Genomic DNA, 21,674 nt, shown 5'->3' with positions numbered 1-21,674 from the left:
TATCCATACAGTGTCCTACGGTATCCCCCCTCATCCCTCCATACAGTGTCCTACGGTATCCCCCCTCATCCCTCCATACAGTGTCCTACGGTATCCCCCTCACCCCTCCATACAGTGTCCTACACTATCCCCCTCATCCCTCTATGCGGTGTCCTACACTATCCCCCTCATCCCTCTCTGCGGTGTCCTTACCCCCTCATCCCTCTCTGCGGTGTCCTTGCCCCCTCATCCCTCTCTGCGGTGTCCTTGCCCCCTCATCCCTCTCTGCGGTGTCCTTGCCCCCTCATCCCTCTCTGCGGTGTCCTTGCCCCCTCATCCCTCTCTGCGGTGTCCTTGCCCCCTCATCCCTCTCTGCGGTGTCCTTGCCCCCTCATCCCTCTCTGCGGTGTCCTTGCCCCCTCATCCCTCTCTGCGGTGTCCTTGCCCCCTCATCCCTCTCTGCGGTGTCCTTGCCCCCTCATCCCTCTCTGCGGTGTCCTTGCCCCCTCATCCCTCTCTGCGGTGTCCTTGCCCCCTCATCCCTCTCTGCGGTGTCCTTGCCCCCTCATCCCTCTCTGCGGTGTCCTTGCCCCCTCATCCCTCTCTGCGGTGTCCTTGCCCCCTCATCCCTCTCTGCGGTGTCCTTGCCCCCTCATCCCTCTCTGCGGTGTCCTTGCCCCCTCATCCCTCTCTGCGGTGTCCTTGCCCCCTCATCCCTCTCTGCGGTGTCCTTGCCCCCTCATCCCTCTCTGCGGTGTCCTTGCCCCCTCATCCCTCTCTGCGGTGTCCTTGCCCCCTCATCCCTCTCTGCGGTGTCCTTGCCCCCTCATCCCTCTCTGCGGTGTCCTTGCCCCCTCATCCCTCTCTGCGGTGTCCTTGCCCCCTCATCCCTCTCTGCGGTGTCCTTGCCCCCTCATCCCTCTCTGCGGTGTCCTTGCCCCCTCATCCCTCTCTGCGGTGTCCTTGCCCCCTCATCCCTCTCTGCGGTGTCCTTGCCCCCTCATCCCTCTCTGCGGTGTCCTTGCCCCCTCATCCCTCTCTGCGGTGTCCTTGCCCCCTCATCCCTCTCTGCGGTGTCCTTGCCCCCTCATCCCTCTCTGCGGTGTCCTTGCCCCCTCATCCCTCTCTGCGGTGTCCTTGCCCCCTCATCCCTCTCTGCGGTGTCCTTGCCCCCTCATCCCTCTCTGCGGTGTCCTTGCCCCCTCATCCCTCTCTGCGGTGTCCTTGCCCCCTCATCCCTCTCTGCGGTGTCCTTGCCCCCTCATCCCTCTATGCGGTGTCCTTGCCCCCTCATCCCTCTATGCGGTGTCCTTGCCCCCTCATCCCTCTATGCGGTGTCCTTGCCCCCTCATCCCTCTATGCGGTGTCCTTGCCCCCTCATCCCCTCTATACGGTGTGTCCCCCCCCCCCCATCCCCTCTATACGGTGTCCCCCCCCCCCCCATCCCCTCTATACGGTGTCCCCCCCCCCCCCATCCCCTCTATACGGTGTCCCCCCTCATCCCCTCTATACGGTGTCCCCCCCCCATCCCCTCTATACGGTGTCCCCCCCCCATCCCCTCTATACGGTGCCCCCCCCCATCCCCTCTATACGGTGTCCCTCCCTCCCCCCATCCCCTCTATACGGTGTCCCCCCCCATCCCCTCTACACGGTGTCCTTCCCCCCCCTCATCCCCTCTATACGGTGTCCTTCCCCCCCCCCCTCATCCCCTCTATACGGTGTCCTTCCCCCCCCCCCTCATCCCCTCTATACGGTGTCCTTCCCCCCCCCCCCCCTCATCCCCTCTATACGGTGTCCTTCCCCCCCCCCCCCCTCATCCCCTCTATACGGTGTCCTTCCCCCCCCCCTCATCCCCTCTATACGGTGTCCTCCCCCCCCCCCCCCCCCCATCCCCCTCTATACGGTGTCCTCCCCCCCCCCCCCCATCCCCTCTATACGGTGTCCTTCCCCCCCCCCCTCATCCCCTCTATACGGTGTCCTTCCCCCCCCCCCCTCATCCCCTCTATACGGTGTCCTTCCCCCCCCCCCTCATCCCCTCTATACGGTGTCCTCCCCCCCCCCCCCATCCCTCTGACATGCCCACTGACAAATGATCAGTCTGTCATTTTTAATGGTCGGTTTATTATAACAGTGAGAGACAGAATAACAACAAAATTATCCAGAAAAATGCATTTCAAAAAATTTCTTGATTTTTGAGTGAAAAAAATGTTTGATCCCCTATCAGTCGGCAAGATTTCTGGTTCACATGTGCCTTTTCTATACAGGTAACAAGCTTTGATTACCTGATTCTCTTAAAGGGAGTGCTCCTAATCTCAGCTTGTTACCTGTATAAAAGACACCTGTCCACAGAAGCAATCAGATTCCAATCTCCCCACCATGGCCAAGACCAAAGAGCTGTCCAAGGATGTCGGGGACAAGATTGTAGACCTGCACGAGGCTGGAATGGGCTACAAGACCATCGCCAAGCGGCTTGGTGAGAGGAGGAGAACAGTTGGTGCGATTATTCACAAATGGAAGAAACACAAAATAACGGTCAATCTCCATCAGTCTGGGGCTCCATGGAAGATCTCACCTCGTGGAGTTTCAATGATCATGAGAACGGTGAGGGATCCGCCCAGAACCACACGGAAGGATCTGGTCAATGATCTCCAGGCAGCTGGGACCATAGTCACCAAGAAAACAATTGGTAACACACTACACCGCGAAGGACCGAAATCCAGCAGTGCCCACAAGGTCCCCCTGCTCAAGAAGGCTCATGTACAGCCCGTCTAAAGTTTTCTAATAAACTTTTGATTAATCCAGAGGGTAACTGGGTGGAAATATTGTGGTCAGATGAGACCAACATCAAGCTCTTTGGCATCAATGCGACTCGCTGTGTTTGGAGGAGGAGGAATGCTGCCTGTGACCCCAAGAACACCATCCCCCACCGTCATACATGGAGGTGGAGACATTAAGCTTTGGGGGTGTTTTTCTGCTAAGGAGACAGGACAACTTCACTGCATCAAAGGGACAATGGACGGGGCCATGTACTGTCATATCTTGGGTGAGAACCTCCTTCCCACAGCCAGGGCATTGAAAAAGGGGTGTTCCAGCATGACAATGTCCCAAAACACACGGCCAAGGCAACAAAGGAGTGGCTCAAGAAGCAGCACATTAAGACCCTAGAGTGGCCTAGCCAGTCTGCAGACCTTCTTCCCATAGAAAATATGTGGAGGGAGCTGAAGGTTCGAGTTACCAAACGGCTTCAAAACTTTTAATGACTTGGAGAGGATCTGTAAAGAGGAGCGGGGACAAAATCCCTCCTGAGATGTGTGCAAACCTGGTGGCCAACTACAAGAAACGTCTGATCTCTGTGATTTGCCAACAAGGGTTTTGCCACCCAAGTACCAAGTCATGTTTTGCGAAGTGGTCAAATACTTATTTCACTCATTAAAATATTAATCAATTTATAACGTTTTGCAAATGTGTTTTTCTGGAGATTATCAGGCTTGCCCTAAGAGCTGTTCCTCTCCTAGACGGCCAGGGACGGGTACAGGAGGTGACAGGGAGGCAACAACAACAACTCCTTTTATTAATCCTTTGCTAGGGATACGAGCTCTATATCTGTCGCTCTTCTAGACCGCTGAGGACGTACAGTAATTGTTATGGTGATCATAAGGCTTGCACTAGAAGCTTTTCTCTCCTAGACAGCCAAGGACATGTATAGTAAATGTCATGGCAGTCGTCAGGCTTACACCAGGAGCTGTGCCTTTCTTGGACAGCCAAGGACATATAGTAATTGTTATGGTGGTAAGGCTTGCACTAGAAGCTGTTCTCTCCTAGACAGCCAAGGACATATAGTAAATGTCATGGTGGTAAGGCTTGCACTAGACCAGGGATATGCAATTAGTGGTCCTCCAGCTGTTGCAAAACTACAAGTCCCATCATGCCTCTGGGTGTCATGCTTGTGGCTGTCAGTCTTGCTATTCCTGATGGGAGTTGCAGTTCTGCAACAGCTGGAGGTCCGCTAATTGCATATCCCTGCATTGGAAGCTGTTCTCTCCTAGACAGCCAAGGACATGTAGTAATTTTTATGGTGGTAAGGCTTGCACTAGAAGCTGTTCTCTCCTAGACAGCCAAGAACAGATATAGTAAATGTCATGGCAGTCATCAGGCTTACACCAGGAGCTGTGCCTTTCTTGGACAGCCAAGGACATATAGTAATTGTTATGGTGGTAAGGCTTGCACTAGAAGCTGCTCTCTCCTAGACAGCCAAGGACATATAGTAAATCAGGGGTTGACAAATTTGCTTGGAATCTAGGAGCCAGCTTAAAAAGTTAGGAGCCAGGTCCGTGACGGCGATCCGGACCTGTCTCTGGCCTGACATGGAGACGAGTGAGGGGAAGATAGCAGCGCCGTCGCCGCCCCCCGTCTCCAAGTCATTGCCCATAGCTCTTAGAGGGACATTTTATTTATTTTTTTCAAATGACAATTTTTTTTTCAATTGCATTTTAGTGTAAATATGAGATCCGAGGTCTCTCTGACCCCAGATCTCATATTTAAGAGGACCTGTCATGCTTTTTCTATTACAAGGGATTTTTACATTCCTTGTAATAAGAATAAAAGTGACACAACATTTTTTTTAAAAGAACAGTGGAAAAAAAAAAGTTAAAATAAGCAGAAAAAATAATAATTTTTAAACGCGCCCTGTCCTGCCCGCATATAAAATCGGTGTTCGAACCACACATAGGAGGTAGCGCCGTGATCGGTAGAGCGAGAGCAATAATTCTAGCCCCAGACCTCCTCTGTAACTCAAAACGTGCAACCTGTAGAATTTTTTTAAACGTCGCCTATGGAGATTTTAAAGGGTAAAAGTTTGTCGCCATTCCATGAGCGGGTGCAATTTTGAAGCGTGACATGTTGGGTATCAATTTACTTGGCGTAACATTATCTTTCACAATATAAAAAAAAATTGGGCTAACATTACTGTTGTCTTAAGTGCGCTTGTAAGTCCGCTGCACAAATACGGTGTGACAGACAGTATTGCAACAACCACCATTTTATTCTCTAGGGTGTTAGAATAAAAAATATATATAATGTTTAGGGCAGGGCTCGACAAAACCCGGGCGCCAGGTCGCATTTGCGACTAGAATTAGCGAACTGGCGCCTGGGGCAGCACAGCTGGGGGTATGCTGTCTCCGCGGACCCCCCCAGCGTGATCGCGTCGGGCCGCGCCGCCGCCGGCCGGTAATTTAGCCCCCGGCTTTGAGGCCTTCTACGATCCTATGGTTCCTTCTGGAATCTGGCGCCCTCTTGTGGTGGCCGTTGGAATTACAACCAGCAATGCTAATGGATGCAATGCTAATTTTCCCTGCCTGCCAGCCTATCTTCCTTCCTTTTACTCAGAACCCCTAAAAATTATATATATATTTTATTCTAACACCCTAAAGAATAAAATGGTGGTCGTTGCAATACTGTCTGTCACACCGTATTTGCACAGCGGACTTACAAGCGCACTTTTTTGGGGAAAATGTATTTAATAAAAAAAAAAATAAGACAACAGTAAAGTTAGCCCAATTTTTTTTAATATTGTGAAAGATAATGTTGCGTCGAGTAAATCGATACCAAACATGTCATGATTCAAAATTGCGCCCGCTCATGGAATGGCGACAAACTTTTACCCTTTAAAATCTCCATAGGCGACATTTAAAAAATTCTACAGGTTGCACTTTCTTTTTTTTTTTTTTAATTGGTTTTTATTGAGAAGAAATTTTTCTTTTAACAAAAGGAGAAGCAGGTTGCACTTTTTAAGTTACAGAGGAGGTCTAGGGCTAGAATTATTGCTCTCACTCTACCGATCGCAGCGATACCTCACGTGTGATTTGAACACCGCTTTCATATATGCGTTCGCTTCTGCACGCAAGCTTGGCGGGACAGGGCGCGTTTAAAATATATATTTTTTTATTTTAACTTTTATTTTTTTCACTGTTCTTTAAAAAAAGAAAAAAAAAATGTGTGTCACTTTTATTCCTATTACAAGGAATGTAAAAATCCCTTGTAATAGAAAAAAGCATGACAGGTCCTCTTTTTTATATATGAGATCTGGGGTCAGAGAGACCTCACATCTCATATTTACACTAAAATGCAATTTAAAAAAAATTTGTCATTTGAAAAAAATAAATAAAATGTCTCTCTAAGAGCTATGGGCAATGACTTGAAGACAGGTGAGGGGCTTGGGGCTATCTTCCCCTCACTCGTCTCCATGTCAGGCCAGGGACAGGTCCAGATCGCCGTCACGGACCTGGCTCCTAACTTTTTTAGCTGGCTCCTAGATTCCAAGCAAATTTGTCAACCCCTGGTTTAGGGGGTTCTAAATAAAGGGAAGAAGATGCAGGTAATATAAAACAGGCAGAGGAAACTTTGCAGAGGAAATTAGCATTGCTGGTTTGTCATACCAACAACGACCACAAGAGGGCGCCAGATTCCATAAGGAATCATAGGACCGCAGAAGGCCTCAAAGCCGCGGCCTAAATTTTCGGCCGCCGGCGGAACGGCCCGACGCGATCACGCTGGGGGGGTCCACAGAGACAGGATACCCCCAGCTGTGCTGCCCCAGGCGCGAGGTCGCTATTTCTAGTCGCCAATGCTACCTGGCGACCGGGTTTTGTCGAGCCCTGTAGTAAATGTCATTGTGGTAAGGCTTGCACTAGAACAGGCATATGCAATTAGCGGTCCTCCCAGCTGTTGCAAAACTACAAGTCCCATCATGCCTCTGCCTCTGGGTGTCATGCTTGTGGCTGTCAGTCTTGCTATGCCTGATGGGAGTTGCAGTTCTGCAACAGCTGGAGGTCCGCTAATTGCATATCCCTGCACTAGAAGTTGTTCTCTCCTAGACAGCCAAGGACATATAGTAATTATGGTGGTAAGGCTTGCACTAGAAGCTGCTCTCTCCTAGACAGCCAAGGACATATAGTAAATGTCATGGTGGTAAGGCTTGCACTAGAACAGGGATATGCAATTAGCGGTCCTCCCAGCTGTTGCAAAACTACAAGTCCCATCATGCCTCTGCCTCTGGGTGTCATGCTTGTCGCTGTCAGTCTTGCTATGCCTGATGGGAGTTGCAGTTCTGCAACAGCTGGAGGTCCGCTAATTGCATATCCCTGCATTGGAAGCTGTTCTCTCCTAGACAGCCAAGGACATGTAGTAATTGTTATGGTGGTAAAGCTTGCACTAGAAGCTTTTCTCTCCTAGACAGCCAAGAACAGATATAGTAAATGTCATGGCAGTCATCAGGCTTACACCAGGAGCTGTGCCTTTCTTGGACAGCCAAGGACATATAGTAATTGTTATGGTGGTAAGGCTTGCACTAGAAGCTGCTCTCTCCTAGACAGCCAAGGACATATAGTAAATGTCATTGTGGTAAGGCTTGCACTAGAACAGGCATATGCAATTAGCGGTCCTCCCAGCTGTTGCAAAACTACAAGTCCCATCATGCCTCTGCCTCTGGGTGTCATGCTTGTGGCTGTCAGTCTTGCTATGCCTGATGGGAGTTGTAGTTCTGTAACAGCTGGAGGTCCGCTAATTGCATATCCCTGCACTAGAAGCTGGTCTCTCCTAGACAGCCAAGGACATATAGTAATTGTTATGGTGGTAAGGCTTGCACTAGAAGCTGTTCTCTCCTAGACAGCCAAGGACATGTAGTAAATGTCATGCTAGTCATCGGCCTTGCACTAGGAGCTGATCTTCTGCTAGAAGGCTAAGCTTTTATATTAAACATCTTGGTGGTCATAAGGCTTGTACTAGTAGCTGTTCCTCTCGTGGACAGCCAAGGACATACAGTAAATATTCTGGTGATAAGACTTGAACTAAGAACAGTTGCTCTCCTAGACAGCCAAGAACATATAGTAAACCTCATGGCAGTCATCAGGCTTGCATCTAAGAGATGTTCGACTCGTAGCCCTTGTACACACGGTCGGAGATTCTGACAACTGAATCCGTCGGATTGTGTCCGAAACTGTTGCATACACACGGACGGACAAAGTTGTCGGAAAATCCGATCGTTCAGAACGTGATGACGTAATTTCGTTACGATGGGACTACATTCAGGCTAGTAGCCAATAGCTTTGGTGTAGGAATTTGATCTGAGCATGCGTGGCACTTTGTCCGATCGGAATTCTCTACACATGATCAGAGTATGTCCGATCAGAGCATTTTGTCAGAAAATATTTCCGGCAAGTTGGAAAATTTTGGTCTGACGGAAACAGTCCGATGCAGACCACACACAGTCGGAATATCCAACAAAACGCTCCGCTTGGACACATTCCGTCGGAATCTCCGATCATGTGTACAAGGGCTTAGACAGCTAAGATCTTATAGTGAATATCTTGGTGGTCATAAGGCTTTTATTAGTAGCTGTTCATCTTGTCAGCCAAGGGCGTACCGTAAAAGTCATGGTGGTGGTAAGGCTTGCACTGGGAGTTGTTCCTCTCCTAGACTGCCATGACATTTACTACTTGTTCTTGGCTGTCATCAGGCTTGTATTAGTAACTGTTTTTCTTCTAGACACCCAAAGACATATAGTAAAAGTCATGGTGGTTGTAAGGTTTGCACCTAGGAGCTGTTCCCCTTGGACAACCGAAGGCATATAGTAAATGTCATGGCAGTCATCAGGCTTCCACTAGGAGCTGTTCTTCTAGAACAGCCAAGGATGTGTAGTAAATGTCATGGTGATTGTAGGGCTCATACTAAATGTTCCTCTCCTACACAGCTAAGATTTTGTAGTAATGGTCATAAGGCTTGTGCTAGTAGCTGTTCCTCTCCTAGACAGCCAAGGACCTATAGTTAACGTTATGGCAGTCATCAGGTTTACACTAGAACCTGTTCCTCTCCTAGACAGCAAGCATGTATAGTCAACACTATCATGATCATAAGGCTTGAACCAGGTGGCAAGAGCTGTGAGTGACCTGTGGCAGAGCGGTGTCCCGAGGAGGGGGGGGGGCGCAGAGCGGTGTCCCGAGGAGAGGGGGGGGCGCAGAGCGGTGTCCCGAGGAGAGGGGGGGCGCAGAGCGGTGTCCCGAGGAGAGGGGGGGGCGCAGAGCGGTGTCCCGAGGAGAGGGGGGGGGCGCAGAGCGGTGTCCCGAGGAGAGGGGGGGGGGCGCAGAGCGGTGTCCCGAGGAGAGGGGGGGGCGCAGAGCGGTGTCCCGAGGAGAGGGGGGGGGCGCAGAGCGGTGTCCCGAGGAGAGGGGGGGGCGCAGAGCGGTGTCCCGAGGAGAGGGGGGCGCAGAGCGGTGTCCCGAGGAGAGGGGGGCGCAGAGCGGTGTCCCGAGGAGAGGGGGGGGCGCAGAGCGGTGTCCCGAGGAGAGGGGGGGGCGCAGAGCGGTGTCCCGAGGAGAGGGGGGGGCGCAGAGCGGTGTCCCGAGGAGAGGGGGGGCGCAGAGCGGTGTCCCGAGGAGAGGGGGGGCGCAGAGCGGTGTCCCGAGGAGAGGGGGGGCGCAGAGCGGTGTCCCGAGGAGAGGGGGGGCGCAGAGCGGTGTCCCGAGGAGAGGGGGGGCGCAGAGCGGTGTCCCGAGGAGAGGGGGGGCGCAGAGCGGTGTCCCGAGGAGAGGGGGGGCGCAGAGCGGTGTCCCGAGGAGAGGGGGGGGCAGAGCGGGAGCGGTGTCCCGAGGAGAGGGGGGGCGCAGAGCGGGAGCGGTGCTCTTCTTCTCCTTGGGTCAATTGTCTGAGAAGAGGGAGAACAATGGCCTAACAAAGAATGACCGGAGACCCTGTGATACCAATGGAAGAGAGGTGGGGTGTTGCGTCGCATTCGGCTACCCATCACATTTTGCTACCCGCTGGAGTGCGCATGTGCAACGCCCGCCATATGCGTTCCAACACAGGACCCCTCATGGGCTCGCCACACTTCGGGCACGACGTTGCATCGCTCGGCATGATTATAATCTAACTCTATGTCCACTTGGATGGCAGGGCTTGAACCTGGACTCAGTGGTGGAACGCATATGGCGGTGTCACGCATACGCGCAGTCCAGCGGGTAGCCAAATATGATGGGTCGCCATATGTGACCAAACAGGGGCAGCGAGGGGAAGGATGATAGAGTGGGTGTGTCCAGAGTCTAGGTTTAGACCGACATGCCATGTTTTCAGTCGGTCCCTAGGCTCTGGTGGTTTCTCAGCGATTACAAGCTGTGTAGTGTCAGGTGAGGTTTGTCGGTAATTAGCGGGGATCTCCCGGTAGTGTGTGGTGTGTTGTGCACATTGGAGGTTTATGTACTAAAGCCGGAGAGTGCAAAATCAGGCTCACTTCTGCATAGAAACCAATCGGCTTCCAGGTTTTATTGCCAAACCTTAACTGAAGCAGCTGAGGTTAGAAGCCGATTGGCTGCAATGCACAGCTGCCCCCAGATTCCGAGTGCCCCAGCCTTAGTAACTCTCCCCCATTGTTTGTCTTCCCACACTCTCCAGTGTTATCTGGGTTCCCTCGTCATAGTCGGATATCCAGCATCCTTGTACATGGACACTTCAGTAAACATTCGTCTCTTTCTCTGGGAATTGGAAGTCTTCCAGCATTTCTGCTTTTATTTGTTTGTCTAATCGGAGTTCTTTGAAATAGTCTGTAGGGAGCTGATTATGTGGATTTTGGCCTCGCCTGTTTTATTGATACTCGAGTAGAAAAATGCAGTGCAATCCAACAAAAAAAAAAGCATTTTAACAACTTGTTAAAGCGGAGTTCCACCCAAAAGTGGAACTTCTGCTCATCTAATTCCCCCCCCCCCCCTTCCGGTGTCACAATTGGCTCCTTTCAGGGGGAGGAGGGTGTATATATCTGTATAATACAGGTATCTGCACCCACTTCTGGGAATAGACTCTTGCGGGAGTCTTGCCCCTTCCTGCAAGACCCCCCCCCCCCCCCGCTATATCCTAAGAAACACACAGGTCCCAGGATGTAGCGGGGACCAATTAGGACGCGCAGGACGTGACTTGCGCATGCGCAGTTGGGAACCAAGAAGTGAAGCTGCTTCACTTCCTGATTCCCTAACCGAGAATGACGGCAGCTGAGAGCCGAGCGATTGATCGGCTTCAGCTGATGACGTCGCTGGACTCCAGGAGAGGTAAGTGTCCATTTATTAAACGTTTGTAGCTGCTGGCTTTTAATAATTTAGATGCACTCCCGCTTTTAAGGAAATCCTATCCTGGGATAAGCATGAAGGCTGCCATCGCTGAACCCCTGAAATAGATCATTGTTTTGGCTTGTACCCCGATCCTCCACATGCAGTCCTTGGCATCACTGACCCGTAACAAGTGTGTACAGTAGATATAAAAAGTCTACACACGGGGGCGTGGCTAAGGAATGGCCGAGTGAGGCAGCATTTTTCTGGAGCTCCCGGTTCACGGCCTCCTGCCCCGGCGATAGCAGGCTTTTCTACCGGCATGAGCTCTTCCAAGAAGCACCGGACACGGGGAGCGACACGTGGGACCCCTCACAGCAAATCTGCCGGTCCGTTGCGCCGCTACTTCGGGCGCACCGAGGGATCTCCGCCGGGAGCGGTTGCGGCCTCTCCACGAGGCACTTTACAGGCCTCACCGCAGCGGCGGCGGACGGCACCCTCAGACCCACTTCTGCCTGACGAGGAAGCGCCTCCGGCACTCGATATGGCGGAAACGGAGCTAGGAGCGGGGGTGATGCCTGCCGCGATGGCTCCTGTGCCCTCCATGCTGGACCAGGACATCAGAGACATGCTTCAGGCCCTCCCAACGCAGTCTGCTATTGAAGCGCTGATTCTGCGCTTAGAGGAAACACATAGGAGAGACATCCAGGAGGTCAGGGGAGAAGTCTCCAGCATTGCAGAACGGGTATCTACGGGGGAGTCATCTCTGACGTCCTTGGAGGCCAGGGTCGCCGCTCTGGAGCAATCGAGAGACCAGCATCGGGACACCGCCGTCTCCCTCCAACTACACATGGAGGACCTGGAGGACCGGAGCCGCCGCAATAATCTGCGGCTCCGGGGGGTCCCGGAGGCAGCGGGCCCGGAGGAAGTGAGTGCAGTGGTGAGCGGTATCTTCCGCGCGGTGCTCGGGGACCCGGACGGGGTGGTGGCATTAGACAGGGCGCACAGAGCCCTCGGCCCGAGACCGGCCGACCCGGACAGACCGCGGGACATTGTGTGTAGACTTCACCGCTTCACGCAAAAGGAAGCCATCCTGAGACGTGCCTGGGAGCTCGGCGATGTGGAGGTTAACGGCGCGACTATCCGTATCCTGCAGGACCTGTCACGCTCCACATTGCGCCGGAGGGCTCTTCTTAGACCACTTCTTGACCTGGCGAGACAGCTTGGCTGCACATATCGCTGGGGGTACCCTATGTCCGTTATGTTCCGCAAAGACGATGCGAGTTTCACCCTGCAGACGGCTGCTGACCTGCCGGCCCTATTCCGATTCCTGGGAACGGAGCCTATCCAGATCCCGGACTGGCTACAGCTGCTTCCGCGACAGCTGGGTAGATCGGGCGTATCGCTTAACCGGGGCCCCCAGCTCCCCCGCCAGCAACGAGGCCGTCGGCGACGTCGCTCGGCTTCAGGAGGCGCTCCACGTGAGTAGGCCATGGGCCACCCTCTCCGTCCCACCGTCCCGCTTCCATGAGGCAGTAACGGCAATGACATGTGCGGTAAGAATTTTTTGCACTAACTCTGAATGTGCCCTTGACTCCTTTGCGGCTTGGCCTTTTTGGGGGCTCCCCCCTTCCCGGTCGCACACCCTGTTGGTTAAGTGGGGCTCCCTCCAGGGGCCCGCAGTGTCCATACTGGAACGTGCGGGTGTCACGGACTTTTGGCCACTTTCTGGACAGGTCAACCTTTTACTTTATCCTGGGCAGGGCTGTGCCTCATTGACTATGTGACCCTTATCCTTTCTCAAGTCGCGGCCTGAAGGAACACATTGTTGGCCCTGATTATTGTTTGGCTGAAGGGGTAGGCCCGGCTGGGACTAACGGATGCACGCCTGTCACCCTCGGGTTCATCGGCCGGTTCTTCATCTGCAGGAACTTTTCAAGCCCCAACCCAGGAGGAGCAAATGGGATTTCTTTTATAGGGGACTTGTTGACTACACTTGGCAAGTGGCTTACCTGTGGGTGATGGCGCGGGTCCTTGTGTTGACCTGATACATCTTTTGAGCTGGGGGAGGGGGGAGGACCCACGGATTTGCCGGGGAGCCATCAGAGATCTTTGCCCCTATTTGTACACATTGTCGGGTGGTGGTGGGGAGGGGGGTTCTCCTTTTATATTGGCCTTTGCCTATGCACCAGGGCATGCATTTCCGGGGAGAGGCGGAGGGGTTTGGCGGGGCGGGTGGCCGCGGAGGGGGCACGTGCCCTGCTGGGCCTAGTGTCCGGTGCCGGGTGCTGGTGGCCCTCTGGGGCTTCCGCCTCCGCGTGGCGGTCCCTTCTGGTTCCGTATGACCCTCTGCCTTGGGTAGTTCTCCCCTGCTTTGCTATGTTTGCTGACTCAGAGATGTTTATGCTAACCTGTTGTCCTTAATATTTTTTGTTTTTTCTGATAATGCCGGTTTATATAATTATATATTTGTCTGTATTTATTTCTTTTAACATGTGCTTGTTGTTTGCCGGGGGGGGGGGTTCCGCACAGGACCGGGAGCTCACCTTTACCTCTCGGTTCACCCCCTGCTCCCACTTAGGCTTACGCTCGGTGGCCAGAGATAGCTCTGGAGAGCGTTGCAGCCGTTTAGGCTACTTTAGTTCTGTTTAGTGGGTCACACAGTTTTGTGTCGGCCCCATACCCCTCATCCCCCCTTCGATACTCCCCCCTTTTTTTTTTTTTTTTATACTTTACTTCCAACCCCTTTCCTCCTTGCTGAGGTTTTTTATTTCTCCTTCCTTCCCTCCCCCGTTCCCCTCCTCTGATTTGATATATTTTTGTTTTTAGCGATGGATACTATCCATGTAGTCTCAGTTAACGCAAAGGGTCTTAATATTCCTGAGAAGCGTAGGATCCTTGTACACGACATGCGCCGTGCCAAGGCGGATGTGGTGTATATCCAGGAAACTCATTTCAGGGACGGTAGCCTGCCATTACTTAAAAATCGACATTTCCCCCTGGCATACCACTCCTCATATACTGCAGCCAAATCTAGAGGGGTGACGATCTTGATCTCGGCACGGGTGCCATGGACCTTGATAGATTCCCAGACGGATGATGAGGGCCGCTTCCTGTATTTGAAGGGTTTGATTGGGGGGAGGAAGGTCACGCTGGCGAACCTTTATGCCCCGAACGACCGTCAGGATGTGTTCCTACGCAAGAGACTGGATCACCTTCAGCGTTTTGCTGAAGGCCAGTTGATAGTGGGGGGCGACCTGAACATTCCCCTCAACCCTTCAGAGGACACTTCCTCGGGTACATCTTCTACCACGCGAGACATACGCAAGCGTATAGGCCTAACCTTACATTTGGCGCAACTTATCGACGTCTGGCGACTTCTACATCCAGGGGAGCGTGACTACACGTTCTTCTCAAAACCACACCAGACTTACTCACGCCTGGACTATTTTCTCATACCACACAGACAGCTACATGCCGTGGCGTACACTTCCATCGGGTTGATTACGTGGTCAGATCACGCCCCGATCAGCATGCAGTATAATTTCTCGGACACACATACGTACTCTCCAATGCAGTGGCGCCTTAATGAGAGTTTGCTTCAGGACCCTGTGGTTCTGGCTGATGTGGTCAAGGAAATAGGCCATTATTTTGCCACGAACAACACCCCGGGCAGCGATATGGGCGTGGTATGGGAGGCCCATAAGGCGGTAATCAGGGGGGTCCTCATAAAACACGGGGCTAGGTTGAAGCGACAGAGGACTGAACAATTGGACTCCCTACTTGCGAAGCTCCATGCTATGGAACAGACGCATAAAACGACCCCGTCGCGGGAACTTGGTGTGGAATTGGATGTCACTCGCTCTCAAATAACTGACCTCCTTCAGTATAGAGCTAAAGCTGCACTACAGCGGTGTAGGCGGACGGTGTACGAGTCGGGCAACAAATGCGGGCGACATCTCGCTCAGACCTTGAAAACACAACGTTTGGCGTCCTATGTCTCACACGTTATGACCCCGTCGGGACAAAGACGGTCGTTACCTCTACAGATATCACAGGAGTTCAAGAACTATTACAGCTCTCTATATAACTTGTCCAGGTCGCCGCCGTCCCCCGCTGATATCTCACAGTATCTTGTGGACTCTAAAATGCCATCCTTGTCCCCAGAGATGCGTGACTCCCTGGAGGGGCCTATTACGTTGACGGAAGTTCAGGCGGCCTTGAAAAGTGCGAAGCCGGGCAAAGCGCCTGGCCCAGACGGGTTGACACTCGCCTACTATAGGACCCTGCTCCCGTCTCTGGGTGGCCCCCTCGTGGATCTCTTTAACGGGCTGGGGACGGAGACCAGATTTCATGACACCACTCTGCAGGCGCATATCTCAGTCATCCCCAAGGAGGGTAAGGATCTGTCCCAATGCGGGAGCTATCGCCCGATCTCCCTCCTGAACTCGGACCTGAAGCTTTTTACTAAGGTTCTGGGCACGAGGCTACAGCAACATCTTCCTCAGCTGATCCATATGGATCAGGTGGGCTTTGTTCCTTCTAGGGAGGCGCGGGACAACACAACGAAAGTCCTTAACCTGCTCCATATAGCCTCTAGGACCCAAACCCCGAGCGTGTTTTTAGGCACGGATGCCGAGAAGGCATTCGACCGGGTTGAATGGTCATTTATGTTTGCTACACTGGCACATGCTGGTCTTGGAAACAAAATGCTACGCTGGATTTCAGCGGTATACACGGAGCCATCAGCAAGGGTACGGGTAAATGGGATGCTCTCTGATGGGTTCCCTATTGCGAACGGCACTCGGCAGGGCTGCCCCCTGTCCCCCTTGCTGTTCGCTCTGACCTTAGAACCCTTTTTGTGCCATGTCCGCGATAACACTGCGATTACGGGTCTGGGAACCAGAGAGGCTAGGCATAAGGTGTCTGCTTATGCCGATGACCTTATGTTCTCCCTGGCGGAACCTGAGACTTCTCTTAAGGCCCTTATGCAGGAATTTCATGTTTATGGCCAACTATCTAACCTGCGGATTAATTTTTCAAAGTCCGAAGCGATGGGAGTGGGTATACCGCATGCACGATTACAAAAACTAAAGAACTCTTTTACATTGAAATGGTCAGATACTGCCCTGAAATACCTGGGCACTTTTATTCCCCCCTCCATGTCGCATCTTTATAAACTCAATTTCCCCCCTTTACTGAAATCGATACAGAAGCTTCTGGATAGTTGGGGGGGCGGCATGCACTCCTGGCTAGGCCGGTGTAATATTCTCAAAATGTCGATACTGCCAAAATTTTTATACTTGTTTCAGGCCCTCCCGATCCACATCCCCCGAGCCTTTTTTGGGCAGGCTCACTCACTTTTCACCCGGTTTTTGTGGGCGGGCAGGCATCCACGCCTAAGTAGGACGATGCTTTCCAACCCCAAACATCGGGGGGGTTTGGCACTCCCGGAGCTTCGGAAGTACTATCATGCCACCCACCTCAGCAGACTCCTGGACTGGTGCCGCCATACTGACACCAAACTATGGACGCAGTTAGAGCAGGACCAATTTGATATACCCTTGGCTGGCAGTCCGTGGTGCTATGGTGTTTTACCTATGGAACTTAGACGTCACCCCCTGATAGGCAATACTGCGAAGATTTGCTCGCTCCTTCTGACTGACCCGGAACTGTCGACGCCTGACTCGCCGGTGCGACCTATAATTGGCCACCCGAATTTCACCCCGGGACTCAGAGACAAATGTTTCCGGGACCTGGGTAGGCGGGGTTTATCCCAGGCGTCTCATTTTAGTCGCCTGGGTAAGTGGAAGACATATGCGGAACTGACGGACCCCGGGGGCCCATACCACCTAGATTTTCTGCGGGCTTCCCAGCTTACCCATTTTCTCCAGAACATACCGCCACCACCCCATGACTCACAGCGACCCTTTACACACCTAGAGAAGCTCTGCACGGAGACTGGGACCCTAACCCACGCTTTGTCCATTGCCTATGCGATGTTGATCGAACCCCCAAAAGATTCCCAACCCCCGTATCTTGCTAAGTGGGAGGGAGACCTAGCGGTGACCTTCACGGACAATCAGAAGCGTCATATACTTAACTTTACCCACAAGTCCTCACTATGCACCAGGCAACAGGAAACAAATTTTAAAATCCTTTCCCGCTGGTATAGAACCCCCGCTCTTCTGCATAAGCTCTTCCCGACGACCTCGGACAGATGCTGGAGGTGCCACTCGGACGAGGGTACCCTCCTACACATATTCTGGTCCTGTCCCCGTTTGTACAATTTCTGGAGGGAGGTGTGGCGTGTTACCCAGTCATTCACTGACAGAGTGGTGCCGTTTTCGCCAGCCTATTTTCTTTTACATGTGACAGATATTCCTTCACGGAAATATGGCAAGTCTGTGATACGGCACCTTCTGGATGCAGCCAAGACGTGCATACCTCTCAACTGGAAATCCCCGAACCCGCCAACTGTGGCCCAATGGTTACACAAAGTAGACGACATCAGTCGCCTGGAGGACTTGATCCTCACCAGCCAGCACCGACAGGAAGCGTACTCCAAAACGTGGCAGGCTTGGAATGCCTTTCGGTTTTCTTCTGAGGGACGGGCACTCAGGAGCGTAGACTGAGGACCTTTGCGGGTTACTGACACTGTACCCTCCCTCCCCACCTGCCCCCTTTTACTATGTTTTATTTTTCCCCCCCTGTTTTTCTCCCTGAACGGCCCTTCTCCACCCCCTTTCACCACCCCATCGCCCCCCCCCCCCCCCTGTGGACCTTTTCCGGCCCTTTAGTAACTTTAGGGGACACCCTGAAGGGTAGATTTAAGACTTTAGTTTAAAAAAAAAAAAAAAGAAAAAGGGGAAGACCATATTTACAGGAACGGTCCCGTTGCTGCTCATCGTGTCTGGGTTGGCCGGTGCGATGTCGGCCGTGGGGCTCATATGTGTTTTAATAGCTTTGCACTCTAGACCCACCCAATGGTACAGTTTCAGTGTTGAGCATTCTGTTTGTATTGGTATAGTTATGCTGTTTGTTTGTTTCTTTTTCTCTTTGTTTTTTCCTACAGCTGTACCGTCATCTATACTGTTTTTTTTTTTCGTTCTGTTCCCTGTATGCTGGTCTTCTGGTATTAAATAAAAAATTATAAAAAAAAAAAAAAAAAGTCTACACACCCCTGTTTAAAATGTCCGGTTTCTGTGATATAGAAAAATGACACAAATCATTTCAGAACTTTTTCCACCTTTTTAATGTGATCTATAAACTGTACAACTTAGTTGAAAAACAAACTGAAATCTTTTAGGGGGGTTGGGGTAAAAGTAAAAAAATAAATGAAAATATGGTTGCATAAGTGTGCACACCCTCTGTAGCTGTGTTCAGAATTGAGCAATCACATTCATTGTTAAATAGGAGTCAGTACACACCGGCCATCATTTTTGAAGTGCCTCTGATTAACCCCAAATAAAGTTCAGCTGTTCTAGTAGGTCTTGCCTGACATTTTTTCTTAGTCGGATCCTACAGCAAAAGCCATGGTCCGCGGGGAGCTTCCAAAGCATCAGAGGGATCTCATTGTTGAAATCTTTTAGGAGAAGGGTACAAAAGAATTTCCAAGGCATTGGATATAACAAGGAACACAGTGAAGACAGTCCTCATCAAGCGGAGAAAATATGGCACAACAGTGACATTACCAAGAGCTGGACGTCCCTCCAAAACCGATGAAAAGACGAGAAGAAAACTGATCAGGGAGGCCGCCAAGAGGCCTGCAGCAACATTAAAGGGGTTGTAAACGCTCGTGGTCTTTCACCTTGATGGATTCTATGCATTAAGGGGAAAAACCTTCTGTAGTGCTGCAGCCCCCTCCCCCGAGCCCCCGTTTTTACTTACCTTACCCCGATCTTTCTCCACCCGGGAACGAGCACACCAGCTCTCCCAGTCTCCTGATTGGCTAGATTGGTAGCAGCGCAGCCATTGGCTCCCGCTGCTGTCAATCAAATCCAATGATGCGGCACTGGGGGGGGGGGGGGGGTCGGGACCGAGTCCTGCATTCTGTGTGAATGGACATGGATGCAGGACCCGGAAGTGCACCCTCACAAGTGTCCACCAAGGAGAGCGCTTCCCCAACGTGAAGACTTGATGCGGGGAGGAGCCACCAGCGCCGCGGAGGGACCCCAGTAGAGGACCACCGGGGCCACCCTGTGCAAAATTAACTGCACAGTGGAGGTAAGTATGACATGTGTTTGTGTTGTTGGGGTTTCTTTTTTTCTTTTTCTTTTTGTTTTTTTTTTTTGTTAGGGTTTACAACCTCTTTTTAAAGGAGCCGCAGTAATACTGTCTGTGTGGTACATGTGACAACAATCTCCTGTATTCTTCCTATATCTAGGCTATGGGGTAGAGTGGCAAGACGGAAGCCTTTTCTTACTAAGAAAAACATCCAAGCCCGGCTAAATTTGCCAAAAACAAATCTGAAGTCTCCCAAAAACATGTGGGAAAATGTGTTCTGGTCTGACACCAAAGTTCAACTTTTTGGCCATAATTCTAAAAGATATGTTTGGCACAAAAACCAACACTGCACATCACCAAAAGAGCACCATACCCACCGTGAAGCATGGTGGCGGCAGCATCATGCTTTGGGGCTGTTTTTCTTCAACTGGAACAAGTGGCCTTAGTCAAGGTAGAGGGAATTATGAACCATTCCAAATACCAGTCAATATTGGCACAAAACCTTCAGGCTTCTGCTAGAAAGCTGAACATGAAGAGGAACTTCATCTTTCAGTGTGACAACGACCCAAATTAACAAAGGAATTCACCAGAAGAAGATTAACGTTTTGGAATGGCCAAGCCAGAGCCCAGACCTGAATCCCACTGATAATCTGTGGGGTGATCTGCAGAGGGCTGTGCACAGGAGATGCCCTCGCAATCTGACAGATTTGTGGAATGTTTTTGGAAAGAAGAGTGGGCAAATATTGCCAACTCAAGATGTGCCATGCTGATAGACTTGTACCCAAAAAGGCTGAGTGCTGTAATAAAATCAAAAGGGGCTTCAAAAAAGTATTAGTGTAAGGGTGTGCCCACTTTTATGCAATCCGATTAATTTTTTTTTTAGTTTTACTTCCCTCCACCTAAAAGATTTCAGTTTTTGTTTTTTCAATTGAGTTGTACAGTTTATAGGTCACATTAAAGGTGGAAAAAGTTCTGAAATGATTTCTTTGTCTCATATAATTTTATTTTTTATTACATCATAGAAACCTGATATTTTAACAGGGGTGTGTAGACTTTTTTTATATCCACTGTGCATCAGAACCTATAGGTATACTGTTACTTTTATCCTTGTTCCCTGTTATTGACTCAAAGCAATGAAGCCGCTGGATGAGACTGAGAGACAGAGCATGTACAGAAGGATGTCCTCTACGGAGCATGCTCAATTTCAAGTTCCCTCCTAAGCTCTTCAGTTCCCTTCTTTTTCTGACCTGTGTAGTCCACGTGAGTCACACATGTGCGCGCACACACAGTGGTAAATTACTCTCCTCCCTCCTCTATGTTCTCCTATTGCTAAACACTATGGAGGCGGGTATAGTTGGCTGATGGATAACATTCACTAAGATACTCACAAAAAAAGCATATTTTTTTTAATATAAATCGGTATGAAATATATCAAATGTAATTGCCAATACCTGTAAAGTTTAAAAAAAAAAAAAAAGCCTTGTATGCAGATGAAGTCTGAACAAACTGAAGTGTCAATCATCTGACTCCGCCTACACCATATTAAAGTGGTTCTAAAGCCTCAAGGTTTTTGACCTTAATGCATTCGGCTCAAAAGCCTTCTGTGTCACAGACTCCCCCCTCACCCCCCATTATCCTTATCTGAACCCCATCATGATCCAGAGCTGTGCATTAGAGCTGCTGCACTCCTGGCTTTGTCCGTCCTCCCTGGGCAGAGCAACAGCAGCGGGAGCCATTGGCTCCAGTGACGGGGGGCCCGATATGTATTCTTCTACATATTTTTGGTAAAAAAAAAATCTCAATAAGCTTATATTGATTGGTTTTCGCAAAAGTTATAGTGTCTACAAAATAGGGGATATATTTATTATAATATTATTATTATTATTATTATTATTATTATTACTAGTAATGGCGGTGATCAGCGTGGGTTTTTTTTTTTTTCTGGGGGCTGCGATACTGCGGTGGACAGATTTGGGACACTGATCGACGCTAAAAAAAGTGCCGATTACTGAATTAATGTCACTGGCAGGGAAGGGGTTAACACTAGGTTATCAAGGGGTTAACTGTGTTCCCTATATGTGTTCTAACTGTGGGGGGGGGGGGGGGATGGGACTGACTAGGAGGAGAGAGAGATTTGTGTTCATACTTAGTAGGAGCACACAATCTGTCTCCTCTCCCCTGAGAGAACCGGGAGCTGTGTGTTTACAAACGCAGATCGCGATTCTCGCTCTGTCACGAGCGATTGCGGGTGCCTGGCGGTCATCGCACCCGCTGGGCACTCACATCGGCTCCGGCGGTGAGCCCCCTAGTGGGGAAAAAGGCTATTTGATGTAAGATGACGTTGTTTTTGCCCACCGTGCCATTCTACTGCAGTAAAACTGTGGT

General features: G+C 51.0%; 1 protein-coding gene across 1 annotated transcript in view; it reads left to right on the top strand.

Moving 5' to 3' along the window:
• KAT8 (lysine acetyltransferase 8) overlaps nucleotides 1-21,674 on the top strand; it is a 37,146-nt gene that overhangs the window by 759 nt on the left and 14,713 nt on the right. The window lies entirely within an intron of this gene.

This window comes from Lithobates pipiens, unplaced genomic scaffold (genome assembly GCF_037356315.1).
Source record: "Lithobates pipiens isolate NorthernLeopardFrog02 unplaced genomic scaffold, aLitPip1_a1.2 Scaffold_22, whole genome shotgun sequence".
Lineage (NCBI taxonomy): Eukaryota > Metazoa > Chordata > Amphibia > Anura > Ranidae > Lithobates > Lithobates pipiens.
The sequence above is the reverse complement of the archived record's forward strand: the minus strand, read 5'-3'. Positions and strand labels throughout refer to the sequence as shown.